We start from the raw sequence: 15,116 nt of genomic DNA, 5'->3' as shown, positions 1-15,116 counted from the left end.
GTTTGAATTGAAGAAGGCAGTCCATAAGCGCAGACAAAGGATATCAAGGATCTGAAAAAATGATGTATGGAGGAATGGTCTAAGATCCCTCCCAATGTCATAAAACATTTTAGAAAAAGGCTCAGTGCTGTTATCCTCGTAAGGTGAGGTATTGAAAGGTATTTAAAACAGGGGTGCCAATCATTTTGACCCCTTTCTTCTTTAGAAATAAATGTTACTTGTTAAACAAAATCTGTTTCTCTGAGCAATTATATAAGTATAAAATAATAATTTCCCTTTTTTTTAGCATACAATATAGCTCAGTATTTGTTACATTTCTTTTTTGTCTTTTTTCCTGACTGTACATTAACTTTTGAGAGAATTGGAGAATTTTTTTTTAACAGTTTTATGGGTGAGAGAGGAGCCTTATTTGTGAATGTTCTGTTCTGTGTGGCTCCATAGTGTGTCAAAGTCATGCATTGTGACCTTCCTCCAGAGGCCTGGGAAACACATCCTGTATCAATTAGAACACTGGGGAGTCTGACTAGATGTGGAGAGGAGACCTAGAGAACACACAGTTCCACCGCACTGACGATCCACAACAACGTCTGGAGCAACAACACAACACGGACCAACTGACTGACTGGCTGGCCAGCTGGCTGGGGCCCCAAGGTGGATCAGGATTTACTCCTCATTCCAATTTGCAAGGGGGGATTACTTATTTTTCATTATTCCACATTTATATATATATTAATGGGCTCTCCATTCATTTTCTAAAGCACCTGAAGGAAAACCAGATCAAGCAAACTGCATAAATACTGTCAGACGGAATAGATAATGACAGCGGGTCAAGTTGCGAGTGAGTCACGTCTCTCGGCTCCTGGAAGAAAGTGATTACCGTAACACGTCGCTGACAATCTCGCCCAAGATAATCCTATTTCTCACATGGAGCTCAAATTGTATTATGTCACTATGTTTTTCGCATATTGTATCAAAAACTGGATAAAGATATGCACACTATCAGGGAAATTAAGAACAAGAGGAAAAAACGTAGCCCCGGGGTTGGCATTGAGGCATGTCGTTTTGTTGAGCTCTCTGGTTTCTGAGCAAAGATGGTTTCTCTGGCGGTTGAGTAGAAAGAGACAGAGAGAGGGAGAGGGAGGGAGAAAGAACGTGTGGCGTAAAGGCGTGCTCTCCACCCAGATGAACAGATGGCACCGCCTAAGTGCAGAGATTCATTTTATATCTCCATCCCATGTTGCCGCGCGGCAGACGTGGGCTTTCTCTTTTTTCAGATGTTATTTTACAGGATGATGGATACACACGATGCTTAAGCTAATGAGGAGTGGGTGTTTCTTTGTCTTTATTTCCTCCTCTCTCTCTCTCGCTCCCGCTCACTCTGCCTCCCTCTCCCGCTGTCACATCACCTTCCCTTGCAGAGCTGAGCCTCATGCTAGCCATTCTCCCTCAAACCCACGCTTAGAGCTCAAACCTATATAGGCTTTTGGATATGCCCCACAATCTGAGTAGTCAGTGTTTACAGCTGGTGGTAAGACCTGGGTGGATTCCTGAAAACACATTTGACTGGATGAAGTGAAGAACAGTAAAGATGATGCTCAAGTAAACACAGCATGTAAGACTTGAACACACTCTCAACAGTCCCTCTGTTACATCACTTCAAAAGCTACATAAAACCTTGCCGTTCACCAGGAGAGATGGAAATGAGTGCTATGAACAGATGAACAGGAAGAGTCTGAATGGGGAGAGAAGCCAAGAAGGCCCAGTAGCCAATGAGGATGCTCCCACACACCAGGCAGGTAAACTTGTCGGGTCGTTAGTGGCTGTTGTTTACTGAAGCCTCCCAATAGAGGAGACTAGCTGACCCATGTCTGCAGCCAGTGAGTGGTACAAATGGCAAACATCTCCTGGACTCATTATTTATGCAGGAATGCCCTTGGGAGTCTTTGCACTTGTTTACACAGTCACGGCACAGTCCATTCATGACGGCTCCGAGGAAATGAGCCGCTATCCACCAATTTGTCCTGGACGACGAGGCTTTGAGACCCCGCTGCCCAACGCTACTGGGGGAAGGAGGAGGGACGGCACGGAACACAACCCCTCTGTACTGTAAACAACCAACCTGAAACCAGGGACACAAAGACCCAAGGGTATGGGAAAGTTCTGTGGTGCTGACGGGAGCAGATCACACAGTGTTTCTAGGATACTTGGATAAAGGGCGAAATCTCTGCCTTTGATTAGTACTTGAAAATGTGTATGCATTAGATATGTCAATGCAAATGATACACAGAGAGGAATGATGGAGGGAATTCAATTTGGCACCTAAAGAATTCAAAGCAAACGACTCCTCCATACAGTTCTCAGGTTCTCCTACAAAGCGGTCAGAAAGAAGATAAGCATAAGACATGGCTGAGAGGGAGGAAAAATGGGCTAATTTAACATGCTTCCCCCTAAACCACTCCAAACCTCCAGAGTTTAATTGCTGTGAGGCAACATTATCCCCTGCAACATTGTGTCTGTCTCTTGGCTGGGATTCAAATGGGTACCTGCTGTATCCACTCCCTACACAATACGGTGCCCACTGAGCCATATAATCCTCTCAGGCCCTCCTCTTCAGGAGAGGCACATTCAAAAAACTCCTCTTCCCCATCTTTGTCATGGTGCTTATTTTGAATAAGAGCAATCAGTATCACCATGTACACCACAACACACCGGTGAGCCATAGAGCAGGTGACACAGAACAGGACTTAAACAAAGAGACTTGATTTGCTGCTGAGAGATTTGAGGCTATTTTTCCATTCCTCCCCGCAACTCCCTGGAGTGGCCATATTTCTGCTTATGTTCAAATGTGAATCAGTCACATGGGCTGTTGGATTCCTGCTGAATCATCCTACGCTCCATCACCGAGCCAGCCCTGCACTTTTCAAAGTAACTACTCTCTATGCAAGAAGAAAACAAACACAAACCCATGCCATATCTCCTTCTGACACCACTTCAATTTCCCTTGAAAAGGAAAAGGATGACTAGCTTTGAGGTGAGTGTGAAAAGATTCAACACATTTCCACCCAACTGCAGAAACGGACTAATCTGAATGAGATCTATTGTATACTGCAGTGCAATGATAGATTTTAGTTAAATCAAACATGCGCTCGTAATTCATAGTGAAGTAAACAAGTAACTCTGCTATTTGATGCTGAGAGTGAGACTGTCATTGAGTACACAGGACACAGGGAAAGACTAATTCCTGATAATATTGTCTTTTGGTAGAGTATACGATTTAATTAAACAATTTTTTTTTTAAATTAATAATACAAAACATTCACATACAAACGACAACATCATACAAACATCAACGACATCACACCTGCCCAGACCCACTAGCCCCCCCATGTCCAGCGCCCACATCACTTTCTGCCACATGAAGATTTACTTCTAAGAGAACTTTATTCATATGAGGATAAGGAAACCGTATCCTACATGTTGGTGAAATGAGCCTCGTTCTGTATTATATGTAACAGTTATCTACACAGGGTGGTAAATGTTCACATTTGTAACAGTCTTACCTGTCTCAGAGGTCAGTTGATCACTGTTCGCTGGTCTTGGGGCTAATAGTCATTGTCTAGTGCCGTGTACCAGTCTTCAGTGGTGCTGCAAGCCTAAGCCAGTCTCAGCATCACTCTGTGTGAAGCAGCGTCTGCGAGACAAAGGACAGCAACATCTGCTATGAAACACTACAGTATGTACTGTATCAAACATCCCATTTATAGGTCTGTGTGGAAACATTCTGACACTGTGGCTCCTCCTCACACAGGGCTACAGTAGTTTCCCTGATACCACTTCATTTCTAATGTTGCTTCGCCAGGGGAGGTATGGCTAATGCTGCCTTAGCTTGAGGCTGTATTATAAGTGGCACACTCAGCATAATATACAGTAGTGTTACTGAGTGAGAGGAGCTATTTTAAGCATCCACTTGTGTTGGCAAATATTAGTGGAATGAAACTAGTTTTGTCTATTAAACTGATATTCATAGGCTAGCCCTGTATTAAAGCGCAGGAGACTAACCATAGAAGCTATATGTCAACAGGGATAACCTTCTGTTTCATTGTTAGGGAAAATGCATTCAGAATGCAATCAAATAACAAGGGAGCACAGGCTGAACATGAAAGGCTACATGAAGGAACACAAGCTCCTTCTAGAGGTCACATACACATAACAATGATACACTGCTGACAAGGGGAAAATATGAGGACTTTTGAAGCACTGTGGAAATGTATGAAGAAACGGATGTAAGGGTCATTTTACAGAGCAATACCATTAACACTGCTGCCCTTGTCTGTACTGGAACAGACACGCACGCACACGAGCACACACGCACACACACACACACTCTTTTACTCTCTCTATTACACACACACACGCACACACACACACACTCACACACAGACACACACGCACTTTTACTCTCTTTATTACACACACCTCCCCACAAAACAGCATTTGTCCCTCTTCATTCCTTCTCTTTTCTCCTCTGAGTAGGAGAGGTGGACATTTTAACTGCGTCTGCCAGGAGAAGTCTTCCTTTCACCTTGACGGCCATATAATGAACTTTCTCATTTTGAGCTGAACTGAGCTTACACAGTCAGTCAGCTATTTTCTCTTTGAGACCTTCTTTTCTTTCGTCTTCTGTCATTTTCCTCCGTGGTTTTGTCAGGGTGATCTCCAGAGTGAACGTGTGCACGTATATTAAAGAGATGGGAGACATTTGTGTTGGGTATTCAAGCATCCACTTCATTTAAGGTCCCAATATGATTTATAACATAAAGTAGGGAGAGTACTGATACGATTGTCCTTTTTAAAATGGGGCCAAATATTAACTAAGTATTTAAGTCTAGGTATTCTATAATCATTTTGTTTTTGATTCCAATGATGTAACAAGATACTATAACAGTATGGATTTACTTCCTGTATCAATACATACAGTGTACTCTGGAAGTTGACATTTACCGGGCATCATGGACACATACACGCGCACGCACGCACGAACACACACACACACACGCACGCACGCACGCACGCACGCACGCACGCACGCACACACGCACACACGCACACACGCACACACGCACACACACACACACACACACACACACACACACACACACACACACACACACACACACACACACACACACACACACACATTTGCACACACGGTGGGCTGGCAGGGTGCGTTCATAGACAGCTGGTGAAGACAGGGTGCTCTCTGGCTGCTAGAAGGAGCTGATTCAGGTGACATCTGTGCCTCCTGTTGCAGTGCAATAGTAGAAACACTAAAAGTGAATTACAACATTAATGACAGTGCTCTGCAAGCTGTCGTTCCACATTACACATCCATTATTCCTTGCATGGCTACTCAGAGGAATCGTTAAGGAATAGCCCCCCCAAAAATGCCTCTCTCTCTCTCGCCATCAATCTATCGATCATTCATCATTCACACACCTCCCAATTTCACACTTTTAAAGGCCCTATACAGCCATTTTATATCATTATCAAATTTCTGTGCAATCTTGGTGAAATCTCATATGTGAGTAGTGCAGATGATTGGCCAGTAGTACAACAACATGTATGTGATAGTGGAGTGGAATGCTTGTGCCGTCTGCCTGAGGGGACAGGCTGAGAAGAAGACTGGCTGGATGCACACAACCATGATGGCAGGCACCCGGCCGTCCGATAGGCATCACATAGACATCTCCCAGCTGTCACCCTTCACCACACTTTCAATAACTTCAAATCCCCCTAAAACTCATAGAATAGAGGCGCAGTCGATCACTCATAGCTCCCTTCACTCTTCCTGCTCTACAGGGAAATAACAGCAGAAAGAGAGAAACAGTCAGGATCCCATCCTCTTCAACAGGAAAGCACCAGGCACCATCCCCCTAAGGACATGGGGAGAACAAGGCTTTCATCATTTGGGTTAAGAAACAATAACCAAGATTGGTAACACTTTACATTAAGTTGCCCCCTTTGCGATGTACAATAACTACACAGTTATAACTGTAGAAACAACATAGTAGTTACATAGGTGTTGCTATGTAATTACATAGTAATACCGTTGTATCGCGACCAGTTATAGCCTAATATTAATACAAAGACCACATGGAAACTTGGAGTAATCTATATATGGTTGGTTAGATGAGGACATCTAGAAGGCTGCTATATATATACTGAACAAAAATATAAACACAACATGCAACAATTTCAAAGACTGAGTTAGAGTTCATATAATCTATGGATTTCACATGATTGGGCAGGGGCGCAGCCATGGATGGTTCTGGGAGGGCATAGGCCCACCCACTCGGGAGCCAGGCCCACCCACTGGGGAGCCAGGCCAAGCCAATCAGAATTTAAAAAAATCCCACAAAAGGGCATTATTACAGACTGAAATACTCCTCAGTTTCATCCGCTGTCCAGGTGGCTGGTCTCAGACGATCCCGTAGGTGAAGAAGCCAGATGTGGAGGTCCTGAGCTGGCACGGTTACATGTGGTCTGCGGTTGTGAGGCCAGTTGAACGTACTGCCAAATTCTCTAAAACGACATTGGAGGCAGCTTATGGAAGAAAAATGAACATTAAATTCTCTGGCAACAGCTCTGGTGGACATTCCTGCAGTCAGCATGTCAATTGCACTCCACCTTAAAACTTGAGACATCTGTGGCATTGTGTTGTGTTACAAAAATGCACATTTTAGAGTGGCCTTTTAGTGTCCCCATCACAAGGTGCACCTGTGTACTGATCATGCTGTTTAATCAGCTTCTTGATATGCCACACCTGTCAGGTAGATGGATTATCTTGGCAAAGGAGAAATGCTCACTAACAGGGATATAAACAAATTTGTGCACACAATTTGAGAGATATACGTGTCGTGTCTTTAGCATCATTAAAGTGAAGACTGTTATTTTATCAAATCAATTCTCTGTAATTATTATTACGTGATTAAACTAATCATGTAAAAGTAATTAACTAGGAAGTCGGGGCACCAAGGAAAATCTTCAGATTACAAAGTTATAATTTTCCTAATATAACTCTTCAGATATTTTAATATCTGATCAATTAGTCTTCTAATTAATTAATTATTATTTACCTCACATTAGTCTCATTCCAAATGTTGTTGTTGTTATCTGTTAGTTATCTGCATGAACCCAGCCTTTACTATGAATCATCCATACATCAATTGTCTTAATCATTTATTTTCTAAGTAAATAATCACAGAAATGCATAAACAAACAGTAGATATTGTTACAAGGAAATGATAGGGGATGTTCCCTAGTGGGCTAAGCCGATATGAAGGCTTGGTGGACAAAGGGAAGTGGGTGTGGACTGAGAAGGGCGGGAAAGACAAAAGAGTCACTACACAGTTGATAATTATATTAATTGAAATGCTAATCCTTTGCACATGAACGCTCACTCATTCGGGAATAATTGCAATCAATATATATTTACGCTCAGTGTGTCGTCGTGATCTCTGTTGAAATCGTCTGTCTTTCTGTTGGAAAGTTCATCCAAGCGTCTCTCTGCTTCCCTGGAGTCTTTCGTGGTTAGAATGGATACTTCAGAGTACCATTCAGAAATGTTCTTATAGAACAGATGTTTCGGCGGTTGTCGGTCTTCGCATTTCATGTTGACATAATTTCTAGCTGCAGACTAGTAATTAGAATCTAAGATTTGCTCTTATTCTGTCCGGATCGATAGTCTCAGAGTTTAACCATTTCCCAGCCATGTTGTAATGTCGTGTGTGTAGGTGGCAGAGAAGTCAGGCGCAGGAGAATCCAACTTGGTATAAATGGAGTATTTTAATAACGTTACTAAAACTCCAAAACCAAAGTACATAATAAATAAAAGTGGGTACAAGAACCCATCGCGCACCAATCCATAATACACGAGCATATGCACAAACAATCTCTGACAAGGACATGAGGGGAAACAGAGGGTTAAATACACAACATGTAATGAATGGGATTTGAACCAGGTGTGTAGGAAGACAAGACAAAACCAATGGAAAATGAGAAATGGATCAATGATGGCTAGAAGACCGGTGACGTCGACCGCCAAGCACCGCCCGAACAAGGAGAGGCATCGACTTCGGCAGAAGTCGTGACACGTGTAGCCAATGCTCCACATGGTATGGTTAGGAGTTCAACAACCATTACAACCTTACCTTATACTGAGGTTTTTGTGGTCTCTACTCAACCTTCGCCCCCTCAGCTGACCGAGGTACTGATGGTCTGAAGAAGATTTCTTCAGGTAGGGGTTTTATTCGTAACAGTAGAAAAGGGCTGTCCCATGAGCCAGATCATATCTGTGCTCATAGGGGCGAGCCAATGACGTAGTTTAACTTTAAAGGGAATACAATTCTCTCACATTAACATCATTACATCATTTCACAAATAGTTTCATCTTTACTCATTCATTTTATACAATAATTAGACGCAAACCTCATAATGGAGGCACCTGTATAAACAGAGTTATGGTAATGTCGCTGTATTGTCTTTCATGAGGTCACAAACGTGAAACAAAACGGACGGGTCGTAGCTGGCTTCTCCACCGACCATTTACACATTCTCCGAAACATGGACATTGTTCAGTTCTCAAGTTCTGTGATGTAGAAGAAGTTCCTTTGTTCTACTGTCAAACTCTCTCTATATATATACTGCATGGCCAGGAGGAGAGAGTCTCCTCCAGGAATTTACGAGCTGAGATAACAGAACCTGGGTGTAGAAGGGAGAGCTCTATACCCAGAAAGGGCCACGTCATGACATAAGCTTTTTGCACGTATGAAAAATGTCTGGGATCTTTTATTTCAGCTCATGAAACATGGGCCACCACTTTACATGTTGCGTTTAAATTCAACGAATCACCACTTCACATCGGTTTTTAAATAGCGACAGGGGTTGGCTTTCATTCGAATGATAGTTTAACCTTCAAATCCATGAATTCATGTGAGGCCAGAGACATTTTATGGGAGGAGAGACCGATTTTATTCGACGTCACCGGCCTTCAAGCCATCGACGATCCACTTTTCATTTTCCATTTGTTTTGTCTTTATTTTACACACCTGGTTTCAATTCCCCAATTACATGTTCATTATTTAACCCTCTGTTTTCCCCATGGTTTTTGTGCGTGATTTTTTTATGTATGTTCAGTCCGTTATTGTGGGCTCGGTATTTACGACATGTTATTGGAATATTTTAGTAAAGTTACTTGTGTTACTCATCTCTGTGGTCCTGCGCCTGACTCCTCTGCACCAGCTACACCCAGACCGCTACACCACCGTGGTCTGAAAACGACACCCGCATTCTAAGTCCCATTATGGACTGGCATGTATGACAAAAATACTTGTACTAAACCAAAGATATTGATCTGTTTCAAGCAATTGATTTTGGGAGAACGTGATGACTATAAACTATAATACTCACATCACCAATCTGAGGTAAAATTACGTGTATGTCCTGTAATTGTTGTGTGGTGAAAACGTTTGTCTGTGTAATGTAGCAGGCCTAACACATTCTATCCACCAGTTTACAGTCAAATAAATGTCGGTAACACTTCATCTGTGAATAATGTATGTATATCCTAGCACACCCATAGTGCATGTATCCATAACAGGTAATAGATCCTCAAGTTAATTAACCCATTCAACAAATACAGTAAGATTTTCTTCACCTGAAGCTCTTTGATATTCTTCTTAAGTTGTGCAAAAAGAGACTTAGCGTAATATAATATAATTCATAAAGCCAAAATAATTCAATATTTCGATATAGGATGATAGTAAATGAAGCACACTTACAGATTTTTAAAACAATGACATCTATTTATCATTACTTTAACCATGGAGGGCGTTTAAAAATAGACAATTGAAACAGGCGCCCTAGACTATAGATTCAACAGTGACAGCAGCCTGAACCGTTGATGTCCCTACTATTATCTGCAAAGGTTGTTGCAATGTAACTACAAAGTAATTCAACATTTCACTTCACTTTACATTAAGTTGCTCGCTCCTGGGTAAGTACATTGTAAATACATGTATATCCCTTGTAACAACAGTGTAATTACAGAGTTGGTTGTTAAAGATTGTAACGGCTGAACGGCTCATTATGAGAGGCAGGTAGTGTGTTGTGTACCTCCAATCAAGTTTAATTGTGATGTTTAATCGACATTTGTGTCATATTGGCTTAGATGTGATAGTAGAAAGAATTTAACATTGAGCATCAATCAATCCCTACTTATTGTGAGTACAGTACAGTGAAAGGGTTATACCTAATGTTCTCCTATCTCCTGTCTCCTAATTTCTCTTAGTTAGCCTATTGTCTGCAAAGGTTGCTACATTGTAACTACATTATAATTATAAAGGTTATACCCTACTGGGTTTCACTTTACATTAATTTGCTTGCTCCTGGGTAGGTACATGATAATCAAATAAAATTTCTCAAATGCTTCATAAACAACAAGTGTAGACTAACAGTATTTATGGGCCCTTCACACCCACAATGCAGAGAGAAAGAAAATAGTGAAATAATAGAAAACTAAAACACCTAATAATAAAGGTAATAATAAATACACAATGAGTGATAACTTGGCTATATACACCGGGTACCAGTGCCGAGTCAATGTGCAGGGGTACGAGGTAGATACAGTATGCACATATAACTAGGAATAAAGTGACAGATAATAACCAGTAGCAGCAGCGTACGTGATGAGACATAAAAGTTAGTGCAAAAAGGGTCAATGCAGAAAGTCTGGGTAGCTATTTGGTTAACTATTTAACTAACTATTTAGCAGTCTTATGGAAGCCAATTCTAGATTTAATTTGGGATTGGAGATGCTTAATGTGAGTCTGGAAGGAGAGTTTACAGTCTAACCAGACACCTAGGTATTTGTAGTTGTCCACATATTCTAAGTCAGAACCGTCCAGAGAAGTGATGCTGGACGGGTGGGCAGCTGCAGGCAGCGATCGGTTGAAGAGCATGCATTTAGTTTTACTTGCATTTAAGAGCAGTTGGAGGCCACGGAAGGAGAGTTGTATGGCATTGAAGCTCGTCTGGAGGTTAGTTAACACAGTGTCCAAAGAAGGGCCAGAAGTATACAGAATGGTGTCGTCTGCGTAGAGGTGGATCAGAGAATCACCAGCAGCAAGAGCGACATCATTGATGTATACAGAGAAAAGAGTCGGCCCGAGAATTGAACCCTGTGGCACCCCCATAAAGACTGCCAGAGGTCCGGACAATAGGCCCTCCAATTTGACACACTGAACTCTGTCTGAGAAGAAGTTGGTGAACCAGGCGAGGCAGTCATTTGAGAAACCAAGGCAGTTGAGTCTGCCAATAAGAATGTGGTGATTGACAGAGTCGAAGCCTTGGCCAGGTCGCTGAATATCGTTTAGGACCTTGAGCGTGGCTGAGGTGCACCCATGACCAGCTCGGAAACCAGAATGCATAGTGGAGAAGGTACAGTGGGATTCAAAATGATCGGTGATCTGTTTGTTAACTTGGCTTTCGAAGATCTTAGAAAAGCAGGGTAAGATAGATATAGGTATGTAACACTTTGGGTCTACAGTGTCTCCCCTTTGAAGAGGGGGATGATCACGGCAGATTTCCAATCTTTGGGGATCTCAGACGATATGAAAGAGAGGTTGAACAGGCTAGTAATAGGAGCTGCAACAATTGCGGCGGATCATTTTAGAAAGAGAGGGTCCAGATGGTCTAACCCAGCTGATTTGTAGGGTTCCAGATTTTGCAACTCTTTCAGAACATCAGCTATCTGGATTTGGGTGAAGGAGAAATGGGGGAGGTTTGGGCAAGTTGCTGTGGGGGGTGCAGGGCTGTTGACCCTATAAATATTTGGATCAGCGATGGCCGTGCGGCATAGGCGAGATGCAGTAGATGGTATAGAATACAGTATATATATAGGAGTTGAGTAATATAATATGTAAACATTATTAAAGTAGCATTATTTAAAGTGACTAGTGATACCTTTATTAAGTCCATTTATTAAAGTGGCCAGAGATTTCAGTCTGTATGTTGGCAGCAGCCTCTCTATGTTAGTGATGGCTGTTTAACAGTCTGATGGCCTTGAGATAGACGCTGTTTTTCAGTCTCTCGGTCCCAGCTTTGATGCACCTGTACTGACCTCACCTTCTGGATGATAGCGGGATGAACAGGCAGTGGCTCGGGTGGTTGTTGTCCTTGATGAACTTTTTGGCCTTCCTGTGACATCGGGTGCTGTAGGTGTCCTGGAGGGCAGGTAGTTTGCCCCAGTGATGTGTTGTGCAGACCGCACGACCCTCTGGTAAGCCTTGCGGTTGAGTGCAGTGAAGTTGCCATACCAGGCGTTGATACAGCCCGACAGGATGCTCTCGTTTGTGCATCTGTAAAATATGTGTTATAGTTGACAAGCCAAATTTCTTCAGCCTCCTGAGGTTGAAGACGCTCTATTGCCCCTTCTTCACCACGCTGTCTGTGTGGGTGGACCATTTCAGTTTGTCGGTGATGAATATGCCGAATCTTCTCCACTACTGTCCCATTGATGTAGATGGGGGTTTGCCCCCTCTACTGTTTCCTGAAGTCCACGATCATCTCCTTTGTTTTGTTGACATTGAGTGTGAGGCTATTTTCCTGACACCACACTCCGACGGCCCTCACCTCCTCCCTGTAGGCCGTCTCGTTGTTGTTGGTAATCAAGCCTACCACTGTAGTGTCGTCTGCAAACTTGATGATTGAGTTGGAAGCGTGCATGGCCACGCAGTCATGGGTGAACAGAGTACAGAAGTGGCCTGAGAACGCACCCTCTTGGGGCCCCATTGTGGAGGATTATCGGGGTGTTTTCTACCTTCACCACCTGGGGGCGGCCCGTCAGAAAGTCCAGGACCCAGTTGCACAGGTCGGGGTCGAGACCCGGGGTCTCGAGCTTAATGACGAGTTTGGAGGGTACTATGGTGTTAAGTGCTGAGCTGTAGTCAATGAACAGCATTCTTACATAGGTATTCCTCTTGTCCAGATGAGATAGGGCAGTGTGCTGGAGTTTGCATCGTCAGTGGATCAATTGGGGAGATAAGCAAGTTTAACTGGGTCTAGGGTATCAGGTAGGGTGGAGGTGATATGATCCTTGACTAGACTCTCAAAGCACTTCATGATAACAGAAATGAGTGCAACGGGGCGATAGTCATTTAGTTCAGTTACTTTAGCTTTCTTGGGAACATGAACAATGGTGGCCATCTTGAAGCATGTGGGGATAGCAGACTGGGATAGGGATAGATTGAATATGTCCGTAAACACACCAGCCAGCTGGTCTGCGCATGCTCTGAGGACGCGGCTAGGGATGCCGTCTGGGTCGGCAGCCTTGCGAAGGTTAACACGTTTAAATGTTTTACTCACGTTGGATATGGAGAAGGAGAACCCACAGGCTTTGGTAGCAGGCCGTGTCAGTGGCACTGTGTTCTCCTCAAAGCGAGCAAAGAAGTTGTTTAATTTGTCTGGGATCAAGACGTTGATGTCCACGACGGGGCTGGTTTTCATTTTGTAATCTGTGATTTGACTGTAGACCCTACCACATACTGTCATCGCTGTGTGTGTAGGTGGCAGGGAAGTCAGGCGCAGTAGAAACCAACTTGGTATCACTGGAGTTGTTTTAATAAAATAATAAACAAACACGAACTCCAAAACCAAAATTTACATAAAATAACATGGGCAACAATACCGGTAGCTCACTACTACAAAATACACGACACAAAATAACATACAAACAATCTCGGACAAGGACATGAGGGGAAACAGAGGGTTAAATACACAACAGGTAATGAATGGGATTGGAACCAGGTGTGTGTGAAAACAAGACAAAACCAATGGATAATGAAAAATGGATCAGTGATGGCTAGAAGACCGGTGACGTCGACCACCGAGCACCACTCGAACAAGGAGGGGCATCGACTTCGGCAGAAGTCGTGACACATACGTCTCGTGTTTGAGCCGTTGAATTGCGACTCTACTTTGTCTCTATACAGACGCTTTGCTTGTATGATTGCCTTACGGAGGAAATAGCTGCATTGTTTGTATTTGGTCATGTTTCCAGTCGCCTTGCCATGATTAAAAGCGGTGGTTCACGTTTTCAGTTTTGCGCAAATGCTGCCATCAATCCACGGTTTCTGGTTAGGAAAGGTTTTACTAGTCACAGTGGGTAAGACATCGCCGATGCACTTGCAAATAAACTCGCTCACCAAGTCAGCGTATACATCAATGTTATCCCAGTCCACGTGATCGAAGCAATCTTGAAGCGTGGAATCCGATTGGTCAGACCAGCGCTGGATAGACCTGAGCACGGGCGTTTCCTGTTTTAGTTTCTGTCTATAGGCTGGGAGCAACAAAATGGAGTCATGGTCAGATTTGCCGAAGGCAGGGCGGGGGAGGGCTTTGTATGCATCGCAGAAGTTAGAGTAGCAATGACAGGATGTGCCTTGTTACAATTGTTGTTACCAGGTCCTAGCCTATTTATCAACCCTGGTATTCCATGTGGCTTCAATGATAGTGGCACCTTGTAGTTAGTAACAAGTAACAAGGTCCGATTTTGGTTAGAGTTATTAACGTGGTAATTCATAGATGACTTTAAAACGTAATTACAAAACACGACTTAAATAGTGGAACAAAAAAATGTGTAATAACATCCATAATTACACATGTGGAATAGACTTCAGCAAGTGGCTGTGTAATTACACATTCCTTGTTCCAAATGTTTAATAACTGAAAGCGCTACAAACGTATTACCATGTAATTACATAGTAACACCTATGTAACTACTGCAGTATTACTACAGTTATTACTCTGTAGTTACCTAGCAGTAGGGGCAACTTAATGTACAATTCATTTAAGACGGTTTGACAGCAGTACCCAACTACTATAAATCTGCTCTCTCGTATAGGATCAATGGTAATCTGTAAACTCTCTGTGTGGTTGATTATTGGGAATAAAGGGCCTGATGATTAGACAGAGGCGAGCATCAGGAGCACGGTGATGTGGGATTTGAGGCTGAGCTAACCTACACTTTTTCTTTAGGATACGTCGCCGCCGTGTAATTT

General features: G+C 42.9%; 1 protein-coding gene across 3 annotated transcripts in view; it reads right to left on the bottom strand.

The window, feature by feature from the left end:
• Positions 1–15,116, bottom strand: part of LOC106601438 (RNA binding protein fox-1 homolog 3) — a 393,335-nt gene that overhangs the window by 310,710 nt on the left and 67,509 nt on the right. For all 3 annotated transcript variants that reach the window (XM_082976499.1, XM_082976494.1, XM_082976498.1), the window contains exon 3: positions 3,561–3,691. The gene's annotated coding sequence lies outside the window, so the exon portion shown is untranslated. The remainder of the gene's footprint in view (positions 1–3,560; positions 3,692–15,116) is intronic.

The sequence above is a fragment of the Salmo salar genome, chromosome 06, assembly GCF_965601325.2.
Source record: "Salmo salar chromosome 06, fSalSal1, whole genome shotgun sequence".
NCBI classification, from domain to species: Eukaryota; Metazoa; Chordata; class Actinopteri; order Salmoniformes; family Salmonidae; genus Salmo; species Salmo salar.
Note: the sequence above shows the minus strand (reverse complement) of the source record. Positions and strands in the feature narration are given on the sequence as shown.